Below are 26,614 nucleotides of genomic sequence, written 5' to 3' on the forward strand. Positions count from 1 at the left end.
ATTGTGCAAACAGCCCCATGTGAGAGCAAGATTATCACTCCACAGTACACCACTCTGTCAAGTGGTTTCAGTTTAGTAAACGCCTTGAAGATAGCTGTACGGTTAACAGCCGAAACAATGAACGGAAAAATTCTGTCATACCGGATGCATGCCCAAAATATGGAGTAAAATAGGCTCAAAACAAGTCCACGCTGTGTGAGAGCTTGGTTTCGAGAGGAGTAATAATGAAAGAATTAGCTTTGTGGAACTGAAGAAAATACCCTTACAGCGAGCTACATTCAGTATCGCGCTGCTGCACCCCATGCTAAGTAAAAGCGTGATCTCCGCCCTGAGGCCATGTCGGCTCCGTCGGTGGCGACCGACCGCCGTGTCATCCTCTGACAACGGCGTCACTGGGTGCGGTCTGGATGGGTGTGCGCTCAGCACACTGCCCCCTTGCCGATTCTCACTGTTCGTGACCCAGCGCCGCTACTACTCTGCCAAGTTCATCTTCAGCTGCCATCACGAGGCTGAGTACACCCCGTTTCAGTCCTACAACCAAGGAAAAGTTTCTGGCAGGTTCGGGAATCGAACCCGGATTCTCTACACGACAGTGAGCCGCTCTCACCACGCAGCTACGGAGGCGGAGGTGCATAGTAGGTAACGTGCTAAGATCGTCCTTGGGATGTTGTCCTCACGTTACTCACAACGTTGCAGCTCAGTCCTATTTCACTCTCCCTCAGTGGCCCTGTTGAGATAATTCAGTATTTGAGAGTGCTTCCTGCGACGAGGCACTGGAGGTTCCAACTCTTCACAACGGCTCGACCGGATTTATCACAACCTTCAGAAAGTCCTTCACCAAAGAAGACGAAGTAAATATTCAATAAATCCAATCAAGAACTGTTGCCAACATGAGAAACTTAGAAGCAGATATCCTCGGAATAGTGAAGCGGCTTAAATCGATTAATAGAAACAAGTCTTCCGATCCAGACAGTATACCAATAGGTTCCTTTCTGGAAAGTTACACAAGTCACACCAATATTGAAGAAAGGTAGTATGAGTAATCCGCTAAATTACTGGCCCATATCATTAACGTCGATATGCAACAGGGTTTTGGAGCATATATTGTGTTCGAACATTATGAATTACCTCGAAGAGAACGGTCAGTCAACACTTAGTGTTGAAACACAAGTTGCTCTTTACACACACGAAGTGTTGAGTGCTATTGACAAGGGATTTCAAATTGATTCCATATTTCTATATTTTCAGAAGGCTTTTGACACTGTACCACACAAGCGACTTACGGTGAATTCCGTGCTTATGGAATACCGTCTCAGTCGTGTGACTGGATTCTTGATATACTGTCAGAGGGGTCAAAGTTCGTAGTAACTAACAGTAAGTTATTGAGTGAAACAGAAGTGATTTCTGGTGTTCCCGAAGGTAGTGTTATAGGAGCTCTGCTGTTCCTAATCTGTATAAGTGATTTAGGAGACAATCTGAGCAGACGTCTCAGGTTGTTTGCATATGAAGCTATCGTTTATCGTCTAGTAAAGTCATCAGAATATCAACAAAAATTGCAAAACGATTTAGAAAAGATATCTGAATGGTGCGAAAATTGGCAATTGACCCCAAATTACGAAAAGTGTAAGGTCATCCACATGAGTGCTCTAACTAATCCATTAAACTTAGGTTACACGATAAATGAATCAAATCTAAAAGCCGTAAATGCAACTGAATACCTAGGATATACAATTATGAACAACTTAAACTGGGAAAAACACATAGTAAATACTGGGGTGTTTATTAGCAGAACACTTAGGAGGTGCAACAGATTTACTAAAGAGACTGTCTATACTGCGCCTGTCTGTCCTCTTTTGGAGTACTGCTGCGCAGTCTGGGATCCTTGCCAGATAGGATTAAGGGTGTACATCGAGAAAGTTCAAAGTAGAGCATCACGCTTTTTTATATTACCGAGAATTAGGGCAGAGGGTATCACTGAAATGATACGTGATTTGGGGTGAACATCGTTAAAACAAAGGCGCCTTTCGCTGCGACAGAACCTTCTCACGAAATTTCAGCCTGCAACTTTGCTCTCCAAATGCGAAAATATTTGGTTGATGCCGACCAACGTAGGGAGAAACGATCACGATAATAAAATAAGGGAAATCAGGGATCGCACAGAAAGATACAGGTGTTAGTTTTTTTTTCGCTCACTGTTCATGATGGGAATAATAGAGAATTATTGTGAAGGTGGTTCCATGAAGCCCCTGCCAAGTACTTACGTGTGATTTGCAGAGTATCTATGCAGATGTAGATGTGGCAGAAAGTGGAGACCAGTCAAATAGAGTGATTCCCTCCGGGTGAAAGAATATGAGCATGACTGCGCACGTGCATCATAATTAGAAAATACTAACCAATTAGGGAAACATTGTAGAAATGGACGAAACGCTTGAGGATCCCATCTCAGTACCGCACTGCTCTCGACAGGGATGTGAGATAACCAACATCCGTAAGTGGGATCGACCCTAAATATGACTGGCCCATTTCCCTAGCGAATCGGAGGGACTGCATGCCTGAAACGCGCACTGGTAACTTGCGGTATAATTCTGTTAAACTCACCGTGTTTTCGTGAATCCGAGAACGACCAGTCTATTTATTCCAAGTAATGTTCATCACAACATAACCATATGGACTAAAAGTTGGTTCTGATGCAATGTAACACAAACTTTCGGCCGCTACACGTAACTGGTTTAAATTATACGCCCTTTTCCTATGAATCCTTTTACTTACGATGTTCGTTTTACTGTGCGCTGTGTGCCAAAAAACGAAATTACCAACAAAACTACAGAAACGAAATGACCTAATCATGCTTAACACATGGTGTGCGCGCTATAACATATTTACATATTTGTCCTCGTAAACAGGTGTCTTTTTCGAATATAACCTTAATGTCACAAATAGGGGAGGAAACTCACATCACTTCATATTAATTACAATTTGAAAGTAACTGTGAATGCAGCTGACGACGGCAGCATGCTGCCTAAACGCGTCGTCTAATAAAATATTAGTAACAAGTGACTGTTGCAGTATATATTATTAATACAGATTACTTTTTTCTAAACGAGCCGTCTCTTTACGGAATCATCTCAGCTCCTCCCTAATTCTCAAACTGCATCATCCCAAATAAGAAATTCATTCTCTGTGCTGCACATCTGCCATCCAGACTCCTCACGCTGCCATGACACAATACTGTCGCTCTCTGGCGCGCAACAGTTCCCAGATCCTTCGCTCGGTCGAGCTCTGGTAGCCAAAGAGTACGTATCACTCATGTGTTCGGCATGCAAAGATGTACGAAGTGTTCAAAAATGTTCAAATGTGTGTGAAATCTTATGGGACTTAACTGCTAAGGTCATCAGTCCCTAAGCTTACACACTACTTGACCTAAATTATTCTAAGGACAAACACACAGACCCATGCCCGACGGAGGACTCGAACCTATGCCAGGACCAGCCGCACAGTCCATGACTGCAGCGCCTCAGACCGCTCGGCTAATAACGGGCGGCGCAAGAAGTGGTAAACATTCCAAATAAACTGTCAAATACGCGGAACGAACTGACATTTCTCACGATATATAAAGCTTTCATCACATTTTCCCCTAATACGTACAACTTTGAGACTGAAAGTTTCTGCATAATCCTGAATATTGACTATCCGTCCCGGGAGAGCCTGTATGCCCACTCGATGGTTCGGAGTATGTCTCCTGCAGGGCCGCAGTTTCTCAGTACACGATACCATTAAACTGAAAATTCATGAACTTTGAATTCGATTGCAAGAATGTGTTGCAAAATCTGATAACCAGAAAGTAACTTGAAATTGCTTATCTGGTTCCCTGTCAGTTCAGACATCCTTAATGGCAAGAATTACTGTCTAAATTCAACGCTCTACATCATCAAGCTTTTAAACTAATAAATTGGTCCTGGAAAAACACAATGTTCCTTTTTTTCTTATTTAATTGTGGCTTATCTCTTGCATAATGGAAACACAGTGACACTAGTGTTGTCTTGAAAGCGAGTCGAATATAACTCGTAGCTCGTACTATGGCATGGACTTTGGGTGCGGACAACGACTTCGGATAAATTATAATATCAAATGCAATTAGGTTTCTGATTAGAAAAGTTATATATTGAAATATTACTTCTTTTTTTCCTTTGCAAATATTAACACACAAAAAGTTACAGTTCTTGAGTGGACAAAAGTAGTAGTCTTTAAGATCAAAATAGGTCTTTTCACAAATGAAACTCGTAAAAATGACATTAAATATTAGACAGTTATTCCTCCCCTAAATTCAAACTGAAAATTATGCATAGCTATTCATCTTTTCCTGTACTCAAGTCTCTGCACCAAGAATGCGCAACTACAGGCTGCAGCAATGATGTACAAAATCTGAAATCAGTTACTTTCATTCTCCGTCTTCAGGCCACGAGTGGCCTACCGGGACCATCCGACCGCCGTGTCATCCTCAGAGGAGGATGCGGATAGGGGAGGCGTGGGGTCAGCACACCGCTCTCCCGGTCGTTGTGATGGTATTCGTGACCGAAGCCACTACTATTCGGTCGAATAGCTCCTCAGTTGGCATCACGAGGCTAAATGCACCCCGAAACATGGCAACAGCGCATGGCGGCCTGGATAGTCACCCATCCAAGTGCCGACCGCGCCCGACAGCGCTTAACTTCGGTGGTCTCACGGAAACCGGTATATCCACTGCGGCAAGGCCGTTGCCTGAAATTAGTTACCTTAAATTACATCCACTTCTATTAGTCATCAAAGTTATTCTCAAAATGATTCAGTCTCTTTCTTTATCTCAAATAATTAATAAATTAACATGTTCCAGTTCCACAGTATATAATTACAACTGTGCCACTCGGCCTGTGCCGTACTACTACTCATAACACAGCCCTGCCGACTACTGTAACTGCTCATCTCACGATTCTTCTTCTTCTTCTTCTTCTTGCGTTACGGCCTCTGTAGGACCAAGGGTAGCCCCTTCGTGGACTGCATTTTCCTCTTCTTCTCCCAGGACCTCTTCATTCTTTCTCTTCTCCTTTCCCGCTCTTCTTCCGGGATCTTCAGTTTCCGTTTCTCCTGGGGACTCCACTGGTGACATTCTAATCTTTTCCTGTATTCTTCTCTGTCATTTATCTCCGGCATATTAGTCGGTGTATATTTGTTCCTCCAATTTTCCTTTCCTTCGACCTTGATCCCCAATTCCAACCAGTCCTTTCAAAGTTCAACAATCCACTTGGTTCCTGTCTTTCCCCTTGTCCTCCCTGTTATTTCCCATACTCTCTTCGTCATTCTGTCCATACTCATCCTAACTACATGCCCAGCAAACCTTGCCCTTTTGAGTCTGATTTCCCCGGATGTTGTTCTCATGTTACGGTACAATTCTTCCCTAGGTCTTCGCATCCACCTCTTTTGGGACCTAGTATTTTTCTCACCATTTTCCTCTCTTCTTTCTCTAGTTGCTCTGCCCCATTTCTTGCTAGTGTCATCGTCTCAGCAGCATGTAATACTGCATTCCTCACTGTTGCCTTGTTGTGGCTTATCTTTGCCTCTGTGGATATATTCTTTTTATTGTATACCTCTCTCGTCATGAAGAAGCCTGACCTCATCTTCCTTATCCTCTCTGTTATTCCCTCCTTGCTCCTGTTCCTTCCTGTTATAAATTCCCCCAGGTATTTAAATTTGTCCACCATTTGCACAGTGCCTTCCGGTGTTTCGCAGTTTGCAGTGGTGTTTAATGTCTTTGCCTTGTTATAGGCGATCCTCAGTCCCACCTTTCTGGCTACCTTACTTAAGTTGTCGAGTTGTGTCTTTGCGTCTTCTTCCGTCTCACTTACTATTGCTATGTCATCTGCAAAGGCTAGGCAGTCCACTTGAGCCCTGTTGTCCTTTTTGTCCCCCACATGGGTCTTTTGTATTCCCATTTCCTCGTTTATTGCTCTCCACTGCCTGATCACTTCGTCCAGTGCTATATTGAACAACAATGGTGACAATCCATTTCCCTGTTTAACACCAATCTTGATCTTAAATTCTTCTGAGAGTGCTGCTCAGAATCTCACCCTTGCTTTTGTGTCTGCCAGGATTTCTTTTATGAGTTCTTGTGTAGTTCCATTGTAAATAGGCTGTATAGGTTTTTTATTGGTAACACCACATAGCGCTCTGTATGAAAATCACTGGCTGTGCTGTGTGCAGTCTGTGGCTGGTTTGCATTGTTGTTGGCTATTGTAGTGTTGGGCAGTTGTCTGTTAACAGCGCGTAGCGCTGCGCAGTTGGAGGTGAGCCGCCAGCAGTGGAGGATGTGGGGAGTGAGATGGCGGAGTTTTGAGAGCGGATGATCTGGACAGAGAAAGTAAATTTGCATGGCTGGGTATCATGGACTGATATATATATATATATTATTATTATTATTGATGTTTTGCCCTTAAAGAGCGCATTTGGACTAAACTACATGGCCAGTTCCTTTTGCTGCCTTCCTTGCTGCCCAAACTTCCCTCATTCGCTCGCTGTGTTTCTGTTTCCGGTCCTCTGTCCATGCTTCTTGTCGGCTTTGTGTCTTCGGCTTCATCTTGATTGCCTTTTTGGTTGCCCATATTTCTTTCATCTTCTGGCTGTGATATTGCTTGCGTTCTTCGGTCCATTTTATGCCTGTTCGTTTGTCGCATTGTATCTCATGTAGTTTACTTTTCTTAATGATGTTTCTGAACTTTATTCTGTCGTTTACTGTGTCTGCTGTTATGTTGAGCTGGTTCAGGTCGTTTTCTACCTCTGCCACCCATTTGTTGTTTCTAGTGGTTACCCAGTCAAAGATCTGTTTGGTCAGCTTGTGTGATGGCATTCTGTATAGGTGTCCATAGAATTGTAGTCTGCGTTTTCTAATCTTTTCTGTGATTGTCTCCGTATGTTTGTACAGTTCCTCTGTAGGTTTCTTGATCCATATTCCATTGTTGTTAGTTGCGCCAAATATTTTCCTAAGTATTTTCCGTTCTACTTTTTCTAATTGCCTGATACGTGTATGCCCTAGGATTAGTGTGGTCTCTGCTGCATATAGTGCCTCGGGGAGCACCACCGTGTCGTAATGGCGTAATTTGGCTTTTTGTGAGATAGACTTCTTGTTGTAATGATTCCACACTACTTTGTATGCCTTGTCCAGTTTAGTCTTTCTTTCTTCGTTTGAGTCTCTGTTATGTCCACTCATTTGTAGTGTTTCACCGAGGTATTTGAAGTTTGCCGTTTTGTAAATCGTGCCATACTTTGTGTTCAGAGATGAGAGTTTCTTTGTGCTCATAAACTGTGTCTTTTCGTAAGAGATCTGTAGTCCAGTTTTGGAAGCGATTTCGTGCAGTTTTTCAATAGCGTCTTTTGTTTCCTTTATACCTTTCGTGACAATCGCCAAATCGTCTGCAAAAGCCAGGCATTTAATCTGTAGGTTTCCTAAGGTTATCCCCTGTTGTGATGTTTCCCATTCTTTTATGACCTTATCTAACACCAGATTGAAAAGGAGAGGTGAGAGGCCATCGCCTTGTCAGACACCTGTGCGAATTTCAAAGGGCTCTGATAGTTCCCCACAGAACTTTACTTTGGAGGTCGTGTTGGTTAAAGTTTGCTCTATGATAGCCCGTGTTTTGTTGTCTACTTTGTATTCTGCTAGAATTTTGAAGAGAGTTTTCCGGTCGATAGAGTCGTACGCCTTTTTGAAGTCAACAAAGATAATGATCAGGTTCTGTTTGTGTTGTAAAATCATTTTCAGGTTCCAAATTTGTTCCGCACAAGACCGCCCTTTACGGAAGCCTGCTTGGTATTCCCCAATCAAGTGGTCGGTTTGGCATTCTAGTCTGTTCAGTAAAGCTTTAGAGAGGATCTTGTATGTGACCGGTAGTAGGGATATTCCTCTGTAGTTGTTCGGGTCAGTCTTGTCACCTTTTTTGTGTAGTGGATGTATCAGGGCAGTTATCCAGTCGCCAGGAATTTTCATGGTCTTCCAGATGTCTTCCAAGATCCTGTGGATGTCTTTGGTGAGTTCTGGGTCTTACAACTTCCAGATTTCCGCGATGATGCCATCTTCTCCTGGTGCTCTACGATTCTTGAGTGACTTTATTATTTCTTTAACTTCTTCTAGAGTTGGAGGTTCACTATCTGGATTGTATGTGCTCGTTTCTGTCAACATTTCTTCCATGGGGGGGTCCGTGTTGAGCAGTTTTTCAAAGTACTTTGCCAGAATGTCACAATTGTTTTTGGTATTGGTTTCTAGGGTTCCATCCGGTCTTCTGAAGCACAAGTTGGGTGGTTGACATCCAGTCATATTTTCTCTGAACGTTCTGTACAAGTTTCTTGTATTGTTCTTCATGAAGTCCGATCCGATCTCTGTCAGTCGCCGTTTGTCATACTGTCGTTTTTCACTGCGAATGATTTTGCTTGATTGCTTCTGTGTTTTCAAGAAGTTCATCCAATTCTCTTGGGATTTATGTCTACTAAATTTTTTCCATGCACTGATTCGTTGGTCAATAGCTTGGTCACATGTGTGGTTCCACCAACGGTGTTTCCGTGTTCGTGGTGCTTGTGCTAGTTTCATGGCCTCTCGGATTCTTCGTGAAAGTTGTGTCCAGTCTGTCGTTTTCTCCATTTTAATTTTGTGTAATATTTGCGTCTGGTTTAAAGTAACGTATTCTGGATCTGGTCTAACAATTTTGTTCTTCTGGAGCTTTTTCTTGGGCAAAAGACGAATCCTGATCTGTAGTAGGTGGTGGTCTGAGTCGAAGTAGCCTTTACGGGTGTCTATGTTCAAAATTTCTTTTTGTGAGTCTTTCTGCACTATTACGTGGTCGATTTGTAGTTCTTGCTTTCCGCTGAGGAATTTCTATGTAGTAAGTTTTCGTGTTGGTTTCTTGAATTTTGTTGACATAATGGCGAGGTCGTGGCTTTTGCAAAAGTCTATCAGATGTTTTCCGTTTTTGTTGGTGTCCTTGTGTGGAGTATGTTTTCCTGTGATATGTCTGTATATCTTTTCTTTTCCGAGTTTGGCGTTGAAGTCTCCCAGTATTATTTTGACTCTATGTGCAGGAATTTTTCTGATAGTTTCTTCCATTGTCGTCCAGAAGTCATCAATTTCGTCCGGGTTTCTCCTGTTGTAGTCATTAGTCGGTGCATGTGCGTTGATTATTGTGTAGGATTTATTGGCTGATTTCACTGTGATGGTGCTGATTCTTTCGTTTGGTGACGAAAAGTCGATTATGCTGTCCGTGATGGACCTGTGTACTGCAAATCCTGTGCCAAAAAGCCTTAGGTTTTTCAGTTGTCTCGATGGTTTTCCTGTGTATATTCTGAAATTCTCCGTGTTGAAATGGTTTTCGTCTGTGAATCGTGTTTCTTGCAGTGCACATATTTTGATTTGAAATTTTTCAAGAGTGTCTGTCAGTTGTTTCATCTTTCCTGTCTTCATCAGTGTGTTCACGTTGAGTGTGCCGATGTAGTGTTTGCGTTTGGTCTTGAGGGAGTTTGAGAAGCTCCGATTCTTCTCATGATGTCCGTGAGCCCCCGGAATCCGATGCTCACGACAATCCCAGTCTATTGACTGGGGCCCGGGGTAATGAGATTTTTCTCGTTGTACCATCATGATTGGTGGATTGTGGAGTATGTATGTAGATGATGTTTAGTAGTTGGATGTATGGCATGCTGCCGAGTACAGCCTGACTTTCCAGATCAGGAGGTTGGTTGAGGCCGCCACTGACATGTGGAGCAGACGCCTTTTGTAGCCGCCCACTGTGGGAACAGACGCTACTAGTAGTTTTGGTCCGCCCCGAGTATTTCATTTCCTCGGTACCACCTATATCTAGGAGGCATTCCCGTATTCGCCACCTGGGGAGGCGCTCGGTTGCGGGTCTACTAACCGCCCCGAGATATATATATATATATAATGACTTTTGTACACTATTAAGGTAAATACATTGTTTGTTCTCTATCAAAATCTTTCATTTGCTAACTATGCCTATCAGTAGTTAGTGCCTTCAGTAGTTTGAATCTTTTATTTAGCTGGCAGTAGTGGCGCTCGCTGTATTGCAGCAGCTCGAGTAACGAAGATTTTTGTGAGGTATATATATATATGCAGCGTCCCCTTAGAAAAATTACACATGACTGTGCTTAAACTGACACACAATATTTCTAGCGCAACTCAATCTGACTTTCAATAATCCCTACAAAAGAATGGCCCTTACTAACATTAACCTATACCTTTCATGAATCACTTACCTCACAAAAATCTTCGTTACTCGAGCTACTGCAATACAGCCAGCGCCACTACTGCCAGCTAAATAAAATATTCTAACTACTGAAGGCACTAACTACTGATAGGCGTAGTTAGCAAATGAAAGATTTTGATATAGAACAAACAATGTATTTACCTTAATAGTGTTCAAAAGTCATAAGCAGTTCATGACATCCAGTCTTACAAATTTACTGTCTCTGTCCAGATCATCCGCTCTCAAAACTCCGCCATCTCACTCCCCACATCGACCACTGCTGGCGGCTCACCTCCAACTGCGCAACGCTACGCGCTGTTAACAGCCAACTGCCCAACACTACAATAGCCGCCAACAATGCAAACCAGCCACAGACTGCACACAGCACAGCCAGTGATTTTCATACAGAGCGCTACGTGGCGTTACCAATAAAAAAAACCTATACAGCCTACTTACACCATCAAGTCCCCTGTTCATCTAACGATTAACAATGTGCATCCTCTCCCGCACATCTTGCAAGGCAGAAATGGTCCAAGCAAGCTTCCAGGCAACACAGCATCTCTAATGACACTGCACACTTATAATTTCAAACAGTACAAAGGCGCTTACGAAGTTCATTAAAGCAAATTACTAGAGAAATGCCTATGAAATTATCTACTGCCCTCTATCAGCCTCAACCACGGATGTGTTAGGACCACCACCGGTTACAACACGACCGTCGTGACTACACTTAAAGCCCGTCTCGCACGGAGCAAGATTCACTGTAAGTTTCCGAGTTGGCTCGCGCGACGGCTACCTTGCGGGCTCCGTCGTTTGCTAGCGGGCTACCTTGCTGGGAACCTTGTAAGATTTCCAGGATAGGTCCGGTGCTATTTTTCTTGTAAGGTTCCCTGCGTGCCACCTGCGTTGGCCAATCATGAGACGTTTCGTTTGTGACGTCAGTCGCGGAAAGCTTGGGCGGGAAGCCATTGTTGATAGTCGCTTTCCTGCTGTTGTGAGGTGCGGTAGGAAGTTCGTATAATTATTAAATAATGGCACCGCAGTGGTCCAAGGAAGCGATTAAATCATTGATATGTACTTATAGAGAAGAACAGTGTCCGTACGTCATGAAAAGCGCAAACTACTATAATAAACACTTGCGTGCAGAAGCACTCGGAAGAGTTGCAAGTGACGTGTGTCTTCTTCGACCATATCCATACGTATAAAATTTGCAAAGGATGTACGATCTTCTATCCTATAAAATAAAGTCGTATATAACAGTCATTATTGGTATATTTATAAAGTCAAACAGTAATGAAATGGTGATACTTTTCAAACAAAAGTAGGTATTATGCGAACTAACCTCAACTCTTTATGAAGCATGGAGAGCACACCCTTTCCAGCGTTTCTCCTCTTAATACAGTTTTTCGTCAATTCTTTCTTTCTTCTTCTCTCATTAGCATGCATTTCTGCATCGTTTAGCACCAAAACAGCTAATAATGGCAGTTTGCTCTGAACATCTGTACCTGAAGGAGCCATCTTCGTTCGATACAACATGCAGCCGATCACAACACAACTAGCTGCCGATCTTGCACCGTGGGAGAGCTTCGACATGGAAGATAGCCGGCTCCCTTCCCTGCAAGCCGGCGATCATGCACGCCATCTCGCAAACTTGCGGCGAACCTTGCTCCGTGTGAGACGGGCTTAAGGGATGGCGTGGGAGTGAGGAAGGTCCTAGGAAGGTAGCAGCGGCAGGTGGCGCTGGGTCAACAGGTAGACGAGCGCGGTCGGCCGTTGCTCGGCCACTGCGGGGCGCCCCGCGGCGCCACGCCTACACGGCCGCGCTATGTCCGCGCTCCAGCCGTCGCGCTACAAATTTATCCGACGCTGCCGAGCAGTGCTGTCGCCGCGACAAGGTGAGACGGGTCGCGCTGCCGGCCCGGCTCTGTTTTACCGACGCACATTTGCATAGCGGGAACGCGCTCCCGCGTCACCCCGCGATTTATGCGCGTAATTACTTCCTCTTACTGTGAATGTAATAGTACAATATTTGAATAATAAATTGAATTTATCGCGTTATATATTTCCGACGCGACAAACTCTCGCGGCCATCTCGCGCGCGCACCTCCTCGGCCCCGAGGAGGTCGGAGGTAAGAGTTTTACGCGCGCGGACCCGAAACGAGTTAATATGGATGGCTCCGGTTTCGGAAAGGCTGGGAGGCTGTGTGTGTGCGGCGACGGCGCGCGGCGCTAGCATGATGACTTGTGGCCCGGCTGCGGCCTGGCGTTGTTGCTCTCCGGCCGCGTGGCGATTAATTCCTGAGCGCGACGGGCGCGCGTGGGCGTCCCGCGTCCTCAGGGCGCGACGGCTCAATCCCGGCGGCCCACGCGGCGTTGCGTCCGAGGCGACCCGGCTGAACCCCGCTCCACGCCGTCGCGGCGACACCTCGGAACTGGAACCAGTGTACCCACACTGTGAAGACGTGTCTCCCACATGTGGTGCCTGCACCGCGTAAATTCAAATGGCTCTGAGCACTATGGGACTTAACTGCTGAGGTCATCAGCCCACTAGAACTTAGAACTACTTAAACCTGACTAACCTAAGGACATCACACACATCCATGCCCGAGGCAGGATTAGAACCTGCGACCGTAGCTGTCGCGTGGTTCCAGACTGTAGCGCCTAGAACCGCTCGGCCACCTCGGCCGGCTGCACCGATCTATGGTCCTTCCAATGCTGCAACATGACTATCACAGCCCGCCCGGTTGGCCGTGCAGTCTAACGCACGGCTTGACGGGCGGAAAGGAGCGCCTGGTCCCTGGCCCGAGGCAGGATTTGAACCTGCGACCGTAGCTGTCGCGTGGTTCCAGACTGTAGCGCCTAGAACCGCTCGGCCACCTCGGCCGGCTGCACCGATCTATGGTCCTTCCAATGCTGCAACATGACTATCACAGCCCGCCTGGTTGGCCGTGCAGTCTAACGCACGGCTTTACGGGCGGAAAGGAGCGCCTGGTCCCCGGCACGAATCCGCCCTGCGTATTTCTGTCGAGGTCCGGTTAACCGACCAGTCTGTGAATGGTTTTTTGCGGTTTTCGATCTGCCTCGGCGAATGCGGGCTGGTTCCCCTTATTCCGCCTCAGTTACACTATGTCGGCGGTTGCTGCGCAAACAAGTTCTCCACGTACGCGTACACCACCATTACTCTACCACGCAAACTTAGGGGCTACACTCGTCTGGTGTGAGGCGTTCCATGGGGGCTCCACCGGGGGCCGAAGCGCACAATAAGCCTGATTTCGGTGTGGGGCGGCGGAAGGGTGAAGCGGACTGCGGTAGTCGTCGTGGGGTTGTGGACCACTGCGGCTGCGGTGGGGACGGAGCCTCTCCGTCGTTTCTAGGTCCCTGGTTAACATACAATACAATACAATGACTGTCACAACGCCTACAAAATTGTTCTTGTAAACAGGGTAGGGTGGTACCTTCTGAATCATATTGCTGTGTAGGCAAAACAAGAAAATATTCTACTGCTCAGCCCATGTGCACATCCTGGACGACATTGTCTTACTTGACCGTTGCTAGACAGGCCGTGCACAACCGACAATAAGTTTTTTTCCAAATGCACTGAAGCGCCAAAGAAACTGGTGTACGTAAGCGTGTTCAAATACAGAGATATGTAAACTAGCAGAATACGGTGCTGCGGTAGGCAACGCCTATATACGACAACAAGTGTCTGGTGCAGTTGTTAGATCGGTTACTGCTGCTACCGTAGCAGGTTATCAAGATGTAAATGAGTGTTATAGTGGGCGAGCGACCGGTGGGACACATCACCTCCGATGTAGCTATGAAGTGGGGATTTTTCCGTACGACCACTTCACAAGCGTACCGTCAACATCAGGAATCCGGTAAAACGTCAAATCTCCTACATCGCTGGGGCCGGAAAAAGATCTTGCATGAACTGGATCAAAGACAACTCAATAGAATCGTTCAGCGTGTCAGCAAAGCAACTCTTCCGCACATGGCTGCAGATTTCCGTGCTGGACCATCAACAAGTGTCAGCGTGCGAACCATTCAACAAAACATCATCGATATGGGCTTTCGGAGCCGAAGACACACGCGTTTTCCTTTGATGACTGTACGACACAAAGCTTTACGCCTCGCCTGGGCCCACCGACACCGACATTGGACTGTTGATGACTGGAAACATGTTGCCTGGTCGAATGAGTCTCGTTTCAGATTGTATCTAGCGGATGGACGTCTACCAGTAAGGAGATAACCTCAAGAATTAATGGACCCTGAATGTCAGCAGGGGACTGTTCAAGATGGTCGGGGTTCTGTAATGGTTTGGGGCATGCGCAGTTGGAGTGATATGCGACCCGTGATACGTCTAGATACGACTCTGACGAGTGACACGTACGTAAGCTTCCTTTCTGATGATCTGCATCCATTTATGTCCATTGTGCATTCCGACAGACTTGGGCAATTCCCGCAGGATAATGCTACACCAACGTGTCCAGGAACACTATTCTGAGGTTAAACACTTCCGCTGGCCACCAAACTCTTCACACAGGAACATTATTGAGCATATCTGAGATGCCTTGCAACTTTTTGTTCAGAAGATATCTCCACCCTCTCGTACTCTTACAGATTTATGGACAGCCCTCCAGGATTCATGGTGTCAGTTCCCTCCAGCACTACTTCAGGCATTAGTCGACTCCATGCCACGTCGCGTTGCGGCACTTATGCGTGCTGCCTGGGACCATAAACGATATTAGGCAGGTGTACCAGTTTACTCGGCTCTTCTGTGTGCATTGAATTCAGACAGTAAACATCCAGAAAGAAATATAAGAGGTTAGACAATATCGCTTGTAACAAACTGCCATGCAATATTAAGTCTTTCTAAAATAAGATCCATTGTTAAAAACCGAGCGAGGTGGCGCAGTGGCTAGCACACTGGACTCGCATTCGGGAGGACGACGGTTCAATCCAGCGTCTGGCCATCCTGATTTAGGTTTTCCGTGATTTCCCTAAATAGCTCCAGGCAAATGCCGGGATGGTTCCTTTGAAACGGCACTACCGACGTCCTTCCCCGTCCCTCCCTAATCCGATGAGATCGATGACCTCGCTGTCTGGTCTGCTTATCACGTGGAACTCCTGCCACTCCCCCTTTTTCTGCAGTATGTATGTCGCTCTCAGACATCCGACCCGTCAGTCGCAAGACTCGCCTCTGAAGATGACCAGCGCAGTTCTGGACGAAACGTCAGGAGAGGGAGAATGGGCTGCCATTCCGTCACAGATATTCATATCCCTCACTGAAAGAGTATCTAGCAGAGTTCAAGCAGTTGTAGAGACTAAGGATGGACACAACCCATATTAATATCAACTATTTGTGTCCGGATACTTTAGATCTGATAGTGTAAGGTAAGATGGGACTAAATGAATCGTTTTGACTTTTTGGGCCCAAAATGTGTGGTAAACATTGTACTACCCGTGTAAAGTTGTAATGGTGAACAGACCACAGTTATAATTTTGTATGATAAAGGTACATTGCTAGTGGTAAACCTTTCTGAGTATGAGGTCAGGGTCCACTCAAACACTACCGCTGAGTTGTTGGTGCGCAGCACGGTAAGTATTAGAGTTAAAATACCAGTACCGAGAACTTCCGTTCCAAGAAGAATCAGGGAAGATATTACTTTTTCCCTCACATTTCTCTCGAAATGACTATGAAGGAAAAATCAGAGAAATTTCAGCTCATGTGTAGGTTTATTTACAGTCCTTCTTTCCACGTACCATTCATGAGTGGAACAAGAATCGGAGTGAAAGGTACGGTCAAACCTTAGGGAGACATGTTTATGTATATAGAAAATCTTTTATGGTGATGGGACCGCGAATACTTTATTTTTATGTTAGATCTCATTTTCTACTATGTGATCAGATTATAAATTACGTAAGTTGTGGCAGCAGTCCTCAAGCAACCGACGAAGCTAGGCATCATTAAGATTTTTCCCTGAATGTTTGAACTGTCATGTTCTTTCAACCAAGCTCAACAGATGAACCTACAGTGCTTACTCAAAGAAGACTACGCCAATCTACTAGAAGATGTGTTTTCATCAGTGCGACGAAACGTATTCTTCATATTATTCGCTTATTTCAGTGTTAATGCAAATCGACTTCTAATTAACAGATTCTACGAAAGACTGCGATAGAAAAACAGTGGACTAGCTCTTTGGCGTACACGTCCTCTGGACCTAAACCCACGAAACTTTCAGTTGTAGAGTCGTCCGAACGCTATTGCGCGTCGAACCACAGTAAAATTTGCAGAGAGCAGTTTTCTTATTCTGTATTCCAGGAGTTTGACCTGACAGTCTGGTCATCGTGTTTTGTCACGTTATGAATAAGACTGCTTGTATGCACCATCCTAGGATTAATGCACTTGAGCATCCACTTCGCTGGTGTCTGACTAGACGTATAAACATAAAATTCAGGGAAGGAAAATTATTCTTATAATGTCCCATCAGTTGTGATGTCATGGCAGACAACGAACAACCCCGGCTGGTTCAGAAATGGGGAAGGAAACAGGACGTGTTTTTTTTTAAGGTATCCTCCCAGAATTGGCCTTAGCCACAAACTTCAAACCGTGTGACGGGACGAGGGACGCGAAGCCTGTTTCTCATAAACAAAACTTCAACGCCTTAAACATATACACCTCTACTATAAGAATCATTGTCAGATAAGTGGCAAAAGGGCACTTCTTATCAGTTTAGTGGGGGTGGGGTGGACGTGGGGAGTTCTTCAAACGGTGCATTAATACCTTAAAAGGCGTGGGGTACTGTTCATGACGAGACGGATGACGACATAAAGTTCGCCGACAACTGCCGTTTGTTCCCCTTTTTCACTCTCCCTCAAACACGACACAGCCCCTACGCTCTACTTACTGTCAAATGTGAGACACCCAAGTCGCAAGCCACCGAAGTAGCATCAAGTCAGAAGTCCCACTCACACTGTGAGTCTCACCACATTGCACTACATCGGGAGCCGTATACAATTTCTGACCTTTCATTGTTCATTAGTACGCTACAGTGGTGTCCGATCATGCTGCCAAACGAAGAACTTTCCTGGTTGTCGCTACGATGACTGCTGTAACTTTCACAGTTGCCTTAAATTCTCTCTTATCACTCGAAAAGTCGAAGCTGTGGTGTCCGTATACCTTGCTCTGATCGACTCACCACTTTCGTGTTCCTGCTAACTCCATCCCTCTGCGTACAGTTACAGGGGTTGATCGGTGGCATTATATTTCACCTTATGATTTAGGTAAAGTGTGACATCCACAAGTTTGATGTAAGATACGACAAAAGAATATCCATTACTAACGAAAGAGAACTTCGACAGGAAAGGTTGTACAGTTCCATTGTTTCTGTCCCTTATGGCACTGTAACACAAAGGGCCCCCTGAATGCCAGGTAGTTGGTCACGAATGGACACTGAGAAGTCGATGACCGCCGAAGCGCAGAGGAAGGCCGTCGCGGCGGAGAGAGCCGTGTGCGTGCACGCACGCGTGTTGCTGTGCGTGTCGTGACGTGACGTCAGGTGCGTGCGGAACGCCGCCTCCCCCGCGCATTCCACTGACCGCCGGAGGCACGCCCCATCTCGACGGCCCGTGCCCTGCAGCTGCGAATGAAAACTGCTAGCCCACCAGCATTCCGCACTGATGATTCATCCTTTCCTCTAGAATTGCCCATTCCTCCTTAACACCTATAGTAATACCGTCGTTTCAGAACTTGAAATCATCGTACATGTTTTGCTGTGCCCTCAAAACATCTGGAGAATCTAAAGTACTTTGTCCGATTAAAAAGTGATGCTCACAGAAGGAGATAGGAGAAAATGACATGAAACTTCACGTGTTGAGAGGGTCTGTGATATTATTTCAGTGACTACAAACTCGAGTCATTCTTACGAAGAACTTCGCAGTAAGCGCCCACTTCTCAACATGTCGTTCTCGACGTCCTTTTACCTCCCCTGAATTGCGTCTGAGGGACACCATTCTTCCTTTTAGAGACGCTGTGAGGTTCCTGGGCCTCACTTTTGATTCCAAGTTGTCGTGGTTGCCGCACCTTAAAGACCTCAAGGTGCGGGCCCTGAAGGCACTGAATATTTTGAAGTGTCTGAGCCATCGGTCCTGGGGAGCAGATCGGGCGAGTCTGCTGTAGTTTTATAGGGATTTTGTCCAGTCGCGTCTTGACTATGGATGCACTGTGTATGGGTCAGCGAGGCCTTCGTATCGGAAGATTCTTGACGCAGTACATTATGAGGGTATCAGGCTGGCCACTGGTGCATTCCCTACTAATCCCATCCCCAGCCTGTGTGCTGAGGCAGGGGAACCGCCGCTCGCCATCCGGCGGAAACTCCTCATGGTGCGACGGGTGTGTCAATTCCTTGCCTGTCCTACCTCCCTTGCGTACCCAACCGTTGCCCGACCGCCTATGGAACGTCTCTTTTCCAGTCGTCCCAGGGCAACGAGACCATTTGGGATTCGTGCCAAGCATTTTCTAGAGTCCCTTGGTGTGCAGCGTGTGGCACCCAACTCCAGGGTTTTACCCGCCTGCCTCCCTGGTTGCTCCAGAGGCCCAGCGTCCTTTTAGACTTGAGAAGCTGCACTCCTGCGTTTGTTTTTATCTTCTTATTTTACGATATTTTAAACCAGCATCCCGACCATGTACCAGTATTTACGGATGGCTCTAAACAGGGGGACTCTGTTGGTTGTGCTGTTGTTTTCCCTGATCGAGTCGTCAAGTTACGGCTTCCTGCGGCGTTTACCATCGTTGATGCCGAATTGTTTGCGATCTTGCGGGCATTGGAGCAGATGAGATGTGTTCCCAGTCTCAAGTTTCTCATCTGTTCTCCCTGAGTGCCCCTCAAACCATGCAACACTTGTACCCAGCGGATACGGTCGTCCAGAACATCCATGATGCCCTACTCCACCTGCAACGGCAGGGGAAGGAGGTTTCTTTCTGCTGGGTGCCGGGGCACGTGGGTATTAGGGGAAACGAACTGGCGGATGTGGCTGCCAAAGATGCATGTTCCCTCCCTCACGTTGTTGTATGTGCCGTTCCCCTCCATGCTGTTACCTCCCTTTTGCGTTTTCGTGTTATGCGTCAATGGGAAGAGGAGTGGTTGGCAGTCGGTGAAAATAAGCTGTGTCTGGTCAAGGCCACCACGCGGCCATGGCGTACGTCCTACCAGTCATGCAGGCGGGATGAGGTTCTCCTCACTCGCCTCCGCATCGGGCACAGACCCCTAACGCATGGTTTTTTACTCCGGCGGGAGGACCCCCAAATTTGTAGTGCTTGTGGCGTCCAGATTACTGTACGCCACATTTTGCTTAACTGTCCTTTATTCTCTGACCAGAGGGCAATGGTTTCCTTGCCACCGGATTTGCCCTCTATTTTGCAAGACGACGCAACGACTGTGATTAAGATCTTACGGTTTTGTGTCCTGTCCAGTTTGTTTCCTCGGATTTTAGGGAGAGGATTTTAATGTGCTGCTGGGTGACTGGCTCACCCAGGTTTTAGATAAGAGGTCCGCCAGTCACGATTACCTACTTGTTTCACTTCGATTTCTGTTCTCTTTTCCTTGTGTTTCCTTTCCTTTTTTAGTGTGTGTCTTCTCTTGTTTTGCCCCTGTGTGTGAGGATTTGGAACTGCGTCAGGTCTGTGTCTTTTAGCCGTTCTCCTTGTTCGCTGTCCGTCTTCGTCCCTTCACCGCATGTGTTCTTGTTTCTATGCGTTTGGGCGCTGATGACCACGCTGTTTAGCGCCGAAAACCTCAAACCACACACACACACACACACACACACACACACACACACACACACACACACAACATGTCGTTGCACCCCTTCCGGCTCGCAGGTATGTGCCGATTAGACTGAAAGGATGCCACAAAGCGATCTTGTACTCTAGTGAGGAAAGCTGGCTCGCAACTGTTGTAACTGGTCTTTGGTATTCTGGATACGGGTTCTGGGACGGAGGTGATGTCCAAGCTGGTCCAGCACATCCTGTATCGGGGGCATATCTTGGGATCTTGCTGGCCATACGAGTACCTCAGCGTAACACAGACACTTCATGGAGACGAGCACAGCCTGTCGATAAACGGCATCGTGGTATTGCTGCTATAGAGGTAACACAATATTTGTATCTATAAATGACACAGAATCATTATACGAGTCCTCCATCATTATCATAGTCAATGGGATTGTCCATCTTGACACCTTTTTACATTTTTCTTACAAAAAATATCACGCAGGTTGTTCTTGACGTACTGCGATGACCTGAGCCATAACTGATGGCTCCACACACTATGACGCCAGGATAACACTGCTGTAGCTCTCCAAAACACTGGAAGAATGGACCGCTGTCCAGGTGGCCGTCATAATCGCCGACGTTGGTCATCCATAGTAGAGCAGAGCCGCGATTCGTCGCTATTGCGATTCATCAACAGTCCATTCTTGCCGGTCACGGCACCAAATCGAGCCATTTCTCTTGTGGTGTTCGCTACAGCGTACACGTGAAACGGTAATTCCCTAGTCCTTCTGCTGCTGGTCTCCGATCAATGGTGCGGAACGACAAAGAGTGTTGCAGGGACTCCATTACTTGTTCTCGAATAGCAGGCGCAGATGTGAAGGGGTTATGGTGTCCTTGGTGCTCCGAAAGGCAGTCCCCCCTTGTTGTGGTCAGATACGGTCGACCGGAGCCTTGTAGACGAACATGCCCTTCACGCCCGCTGCCATTCAGTCCAACATCGGGCCACTGTCACGTCCGAATTCGCCATATCTCTGGATATTGCAGGATTAGACCAGGCACCAAATTGAGACTCCCATTGAGGCCTCTTTCAAAGGGTCAGGCATTCTACATCTACATCTACATTTACATTTAGACTCCGCAAGCCACCCAACGGTGTGTGGTGGAGGGCACTTTAAGTGCCACTGTCATTACCTCCCTTTCCTGTTCCAGTCGCGTGTGGTTCGCGGGAAGAACGACTGCGGGAAAGGCGTGCTCGAATCTCTCTAATTTTACATTCGTGACCTCCTTGGGAAGTCTAAGCAGGGGGAAGCAATACGTATATTCGATACCTCATCCAGAAACGCACCCTCTCGAAACCTGGACAGCAAGCTGCACCTCGATGCAGAGCGCCTCGCTTGCAGAGTCTGCCACTTGAGTTTATTAAACATCTCCGTAACGCTATCACGCTTACCAAATAACCCTGTGACGAAACGCGCCGCTCTTCTTTGGATCTTCTCTATCTCTTCTGTCAACCCGACCTGGTACGGATCCCACACTGATGAGCAATACTCAAGTATAGGTCGAATGAGTGTTTTGTAAGCCACCTCCTTTGTTGATGGACTACATTTTCTAAGGACTCTCCCAATGAATCTCAACCTGGTACCCGCTTACCAACAATTAATTTTATTTGATCATTCCACTTCAGATCGTTCCGTACGCATACTCCCAGATATTTTACAGAAGTAGCTGCTACCAGTGTTTTCCGCTATCATATAAGCATACAATAAAGGATCCTTCTCTCTATGTATTCGCAATACATTACATTTGTCTATGTAAAGGGTTAGTTGCCACTCCCTGCACCAAGTGCCTATCCGCTGCAGATCTTCCTGCATTTCGCTACAATTTTCCAATGCTGCAACTTCTCTGTATACTACAGCATCATCCGCTAAAAGCCGCATGGAACTTCCGACACTATCTACTAGGTCATTTATATATATTGTGAAAAGCAATGGTCCCATAACACTCCCCTGTGGCACGCCAGAGGTTACTTTAACGTCTGTAGACGTCTCTCCATTGAGAACAACATGCTGTGTTCTGTTTGCTAAAAACTCTTCAATCCAGCCACACAGCTGGTCTGATATTCCGTAGGCTCTTACTTTATTTATCAGGCGACAGTGCGGAACTGTATCGAACGCCTTCCGGAAGTCAAGGAAAATGGCATCTACCTGGGAGCCTGTATCTAATATTTTCTGGGTCTCATGAACAAATAAAGCGAGTTAGGTCTCACACGATCGCTGTTTCCGGAATCCATGTTGATTCCTACAGAGTAGATTGTGGGTTTTCAGAAATGACATGATACGCGGGCAAAAAACATGTTCTAAAATTGTAGAACAGATCGAGGTCAGAGATATAGGCCTATAGTTTTGCTTATCTGCTCGACGACCCTTCTTGAGAATTGGAACTACCTGTGCCCTTTTCCAGTCATTTGAAACCTTCCGTTCCTCTAGAGACTTGCGGTACACGGCTGTTAGAAGGGGGGCAAGTTCTTTCGCATACTCTGTGTAGAATCGAATTGGTATCCCGTCAGGTCCAGTGGACTTTCCTCTCTTGAGTGATTTCAGTTGCTTTTCTATGCCTTGGACGCTTATTTCGATGTCAGCCACTTTTTCGTTCGTGCGAGTATTTAGGGAAGGAACTGCATTGATGATTGATGACACTGTCTTACATGGCTACGCCGAATTTACGTTGTGAGGCATCCACTTGTACCTGGAGCCCGATTTTGTAATATATTTCATGAAAAATGATATAAAATGGCTATCATACGTAGAAGAGATTGTATCTTTGATACCACTGAACCAAAGATGTTGCTGAGTGGCAGAATCGCTTGTTAAGTGGGGGCGCACGGAGCGTAGTAGCAGTTGCCGTCGCACTGTGTGAAAGGTAGGATGTAAGGCTTTAAAGCTAGTGGCTAGCTGTGGGAATGAGCTGTTGGCCTATGGACGCAGCATGATAAAGTTCTGTAAGGTAATGAAATTTTGCATATTTAGTTTTAAGTATGCAGCAACGCAATGTGGATCTTGCTAATTTTACTGTACTGACCCTTGAGTGTAGGAATCAAGTATTTGTCATCACATTTAATGTATAGCTTGATTAGGTATGCCAGATTTGTAATATTGTGTGTGTTTTATAATCCTGGTTTTATAACCCTGGTAGAGACAAGTTAAATTACGGAATCTGTTTTGCTAAACCAAGACATCACACAGTAAATTTGGATAACACAAGTTATTTTTTAAAGAACGTTACAACGTGTCCTTCAAGGATCACTCAATATGTGACATTGTTTATGCCTCCTCATATACCCTGCCACGCCAGTTAGCAACAGCAGTGTAGAGTTTTAGTCTGTTGTCCGTTGTATCTGTCACAGAGAAATGTAACTCTAATTATTTTCATAACCACTGGTGGTATGTGTGTGTGTATGTGTGTGTGTGTGTGTGTGTGTTTTTGTGTGTGAGCAAAGCTACAGTGCCAACCGACGGAGTTTTGTGGGTGCTTCACATTATTTTCCATCAGGAAGTGTATAAACAGGAATGAGTACGTTCTGTTCCAACAACCTGTGACTATTTTAACAATCTGTAACTCAAAATCATTGTGCTGGCAATCCCCAGTGCAGATAGTGTGCTTATGTCTATTCCCAATGTTTAGTTTGAAGACTGCAACAAGAATATGGCCTGGAAACAGGGTATCCGAGAAGACTACCTCTACCGGGATGTTGATTAGTAGACTAGAGATACCAATTAAAATCTATAATAATAGGGGATGTACTACTACTACTACTACGGCTGCTGCTGCTGCTAATAATAATAGTAATAGTAATAATAATAATAATAATAATAATAACAGCAATAGTAACGATATAATAATATTTCTTCGAAACGGAGTTCTAATAGAGATATTTCAATCATAGAATTTTCGAGAATGTTTGGACTGCAGCAAAAAAAATAAAAAATGATGAACGATACTGACATATTACCTACACCCACTAACGACAACGACATGTCACTGAAACATGCACAGGTGAAAAAAATAAGAATTTAAAAAAAAATAACTATTGTCATAGACACAAGTAATGAGATTTCGCAGAGAAAAGTCAGCTCAAGATGGTAGTTTCTGTAATAGTATATTACTTGGTTTGTTTGCGTGAATTTATGGACCTTTTCTGACCTGTAATGGTGGTTTATGGTTGTTTCTCCGAATCATATTTACGTTCTAGTCATAGTATTTGAAGAAGCAAAGCAAATGATTTAATGTAAATACTATTCAGTGAATCAGTCTTTGAAATCGATAAACAGAGCAGAATTTTCCCGGTAAGTAGAACATAACAACCACCTGTGTTACGTTAATTTTAAGTAAATTTGCCTGATGATAGATGTACAGTCCTCCGAAACTGTAAAGACATTCTCTTTCGAAACATTTGTAGTCAATTTCTTGTAATATCCTTTTGTAACAATGTACAGTATCTCTCAAAATGTACGCTAAAACAGCAATTTGTTATAGCAACAGAACTAATTCATATATTTGCACCATGTTTCGCTTATGTAACGGACAACCTCAACAAGTTTTGCTTGTGTGTGTTCCAGGTTGTCGTGAGTGAAGCATAATGATAACGCTTCAAGAAAAGGCTCAGTGTGTGGAATGGTTCACTTAGATCAAATCGGAAGAATAGAGTCAAAGGGAACTTCCAGGCACGGTATCGGAAACACCCACCCTCGCAGACGTCGGTACGCAGGTGGTACAGACGTTTGATGCACACAGCAAGCGTTGATTTGAAGCATAGTGGACGACGTGGAACAAGTGAACCCGAAACAGGATGGATACGGTAGGCATTTCAACGTTCTCCACGGAAGTCTGTTCAGAGTTCATCGCAGCAGCTGCAAATCCCTGGAGCGACAGTGCATCGGGTCCTTCGGCAACGTGTGCGTGTGTATCCATGCCGGCTGCAGTTGTTATAAGTATTGACACCAGATTACGAGCCACAACGTATGCAGTTCGTCGTGGACGTTCTTTACAGTTTAGAGAAGGATAGATATTTTCTAAACAACCTAGAATTTTCTGACGGAGAAACATATCACTTGTGTGGTACGGTAAACAAACACAATGTTTGCGTTTGGGGCACAATCAATCCTCCGCATACTGTGACGGATGAAGTACGAGGCCTGTTCAGAAAGTAAGCTCCGATTGATTGCCAAATTGAAACCACAGTGAACATCAGAAATGTTTTACTTGTAACAATTAGCTACACCTTTCAGCTACTTTTCTACGTAGTCGCCGTTCTGACTTAGACTTTTGTCATAGCGTTGTACCAACTTTTCAATAGCCTCATCATAGAAGGCAGCCCCCAGTGCTTTCCGCCAATTCTCCACGCTGGCCTACACCTCGTTGTCTGTGTCAAAATGTTGTCTTCAAAGACAGCGGTTCATGTGACCAGAGATGAAACTCAGGGGGAGACAATTGCGGACTGTATTGTGGGTAATCTCACATTTCCATTTGAAAACGATGCAGGAGCATCTTCATTGCCCCTGCAGAATGCGGCTGTGAATTGTCTTGAAGAAGAAACAGCACGACAGTTATGTAATGTTAGCTGCATAGCTTCAGGCGAAATTTCTCACCAGGCCCTCGTACTTGGCGGCAGACACTATTTTCTAGACATCTTTACGCACTCACTGCGAGCTCAGAAATGAGAAGAGCGACGTGATGCTAACTGGGGTTATACTAGAGACACTACCCAACACATCTGTGCAAGGCTTTATCGGATTTTCATAGTCGTTTCCATTTCGCGACCGATCGGAGCTTACTTTCTGAACGCCCCTCGTACGTTGCCGCCCGAAAGTGAATGTGTTGTTTGAAGGTTAATCGCATTGTGGGACGACTTTTTTTTTTTTTTTTTTTTTTTTTTGGATGAAGTAATTCTATTGGTCCTGTTGCTCTGTTATACTGGAGCTGTTTGCGTTACCACAACTGACTGGCCGCCAAATTACATAGTTACAGTCGTTTTACAACGAGATGGTGCACCACCACTTTGGGCTGAGACTGTGTCAAATGTTCTAGATCACGTGTTTCCAGATTGCTGGATGGGCAGGGGTGGTCCAATTCTCTGGCCTGCTAGATCATCTGTCCTTAAACCGTTAGGCTTCTTTCAATGGGGTTATATGAAGTGCAGTGTCCATCAAACGCCTGTGAACTGCATAACTGATTTAAAGAACCAAATCGAGGCTGCCATTACCACAGTTGGTGTGGATATGTTGTGCCGAGTGCGGATCGTGCTTGAATACAGGCTGGATGTTGTGCGTGCCACAAAAGGCACACATTACGAAAAGGACTGAATAGTATAAAAACTTGGTGAACTACTGTGTCACATAAGCCAAAAATGTTGTGAATATCTTAATTAGTTTGGTTGCTATAACACATTAAAGTTTTACTGTACCTTTTGAGACATCCTGTATTTCAAAAACGTCTAATTTGTACTTCACCAGTTCTGCTTTCTTACACATTTCACGTCTACAAGAAGCTCCTTAATAGCCCTTAATATGCG

At 45.4% G+C, this 26,614-nt stretch overlaps 1 long non-coding RNA gene across 1 annotated transcript in view; it reads left to right on the top strand.

The window, feature by feature from the left end:
• LOC126418827 (uncharacterized) overlaps window positions 1-25,443 on the top strand; it is a 164,305-nt gene extending 138,862 nt beyond the window's left edge. The window contains exon 4 of the long non-coding RNA XR_007575897.1: window positions 24,663-25,443. This is a non-coding gene — a long non-coding RNA (uncharacterized LOC126418827). The remainder of the gene's footprint in view (window positions 1-24,662) is intronic.
• Window positions 25,444-26,614: the final 1,171 nt, after the last annotated feature.

The sequence above is a fragment of the Schistocerca serialis genome, chromosome 9, assembly GCF_023864345.2.
Source record: "Schistocerca serialis cubense isolate TAMUIC-IGC-003099 chromosome 9, iqSchSeri2.2, whole genome shotgun sequence".
Lineage (NCBI taxonomy): Eukaryota > Metazoa > Arthropoda > Insecta > Orthoptera > Acrididae > Schistocerca > Schistocerca serialis.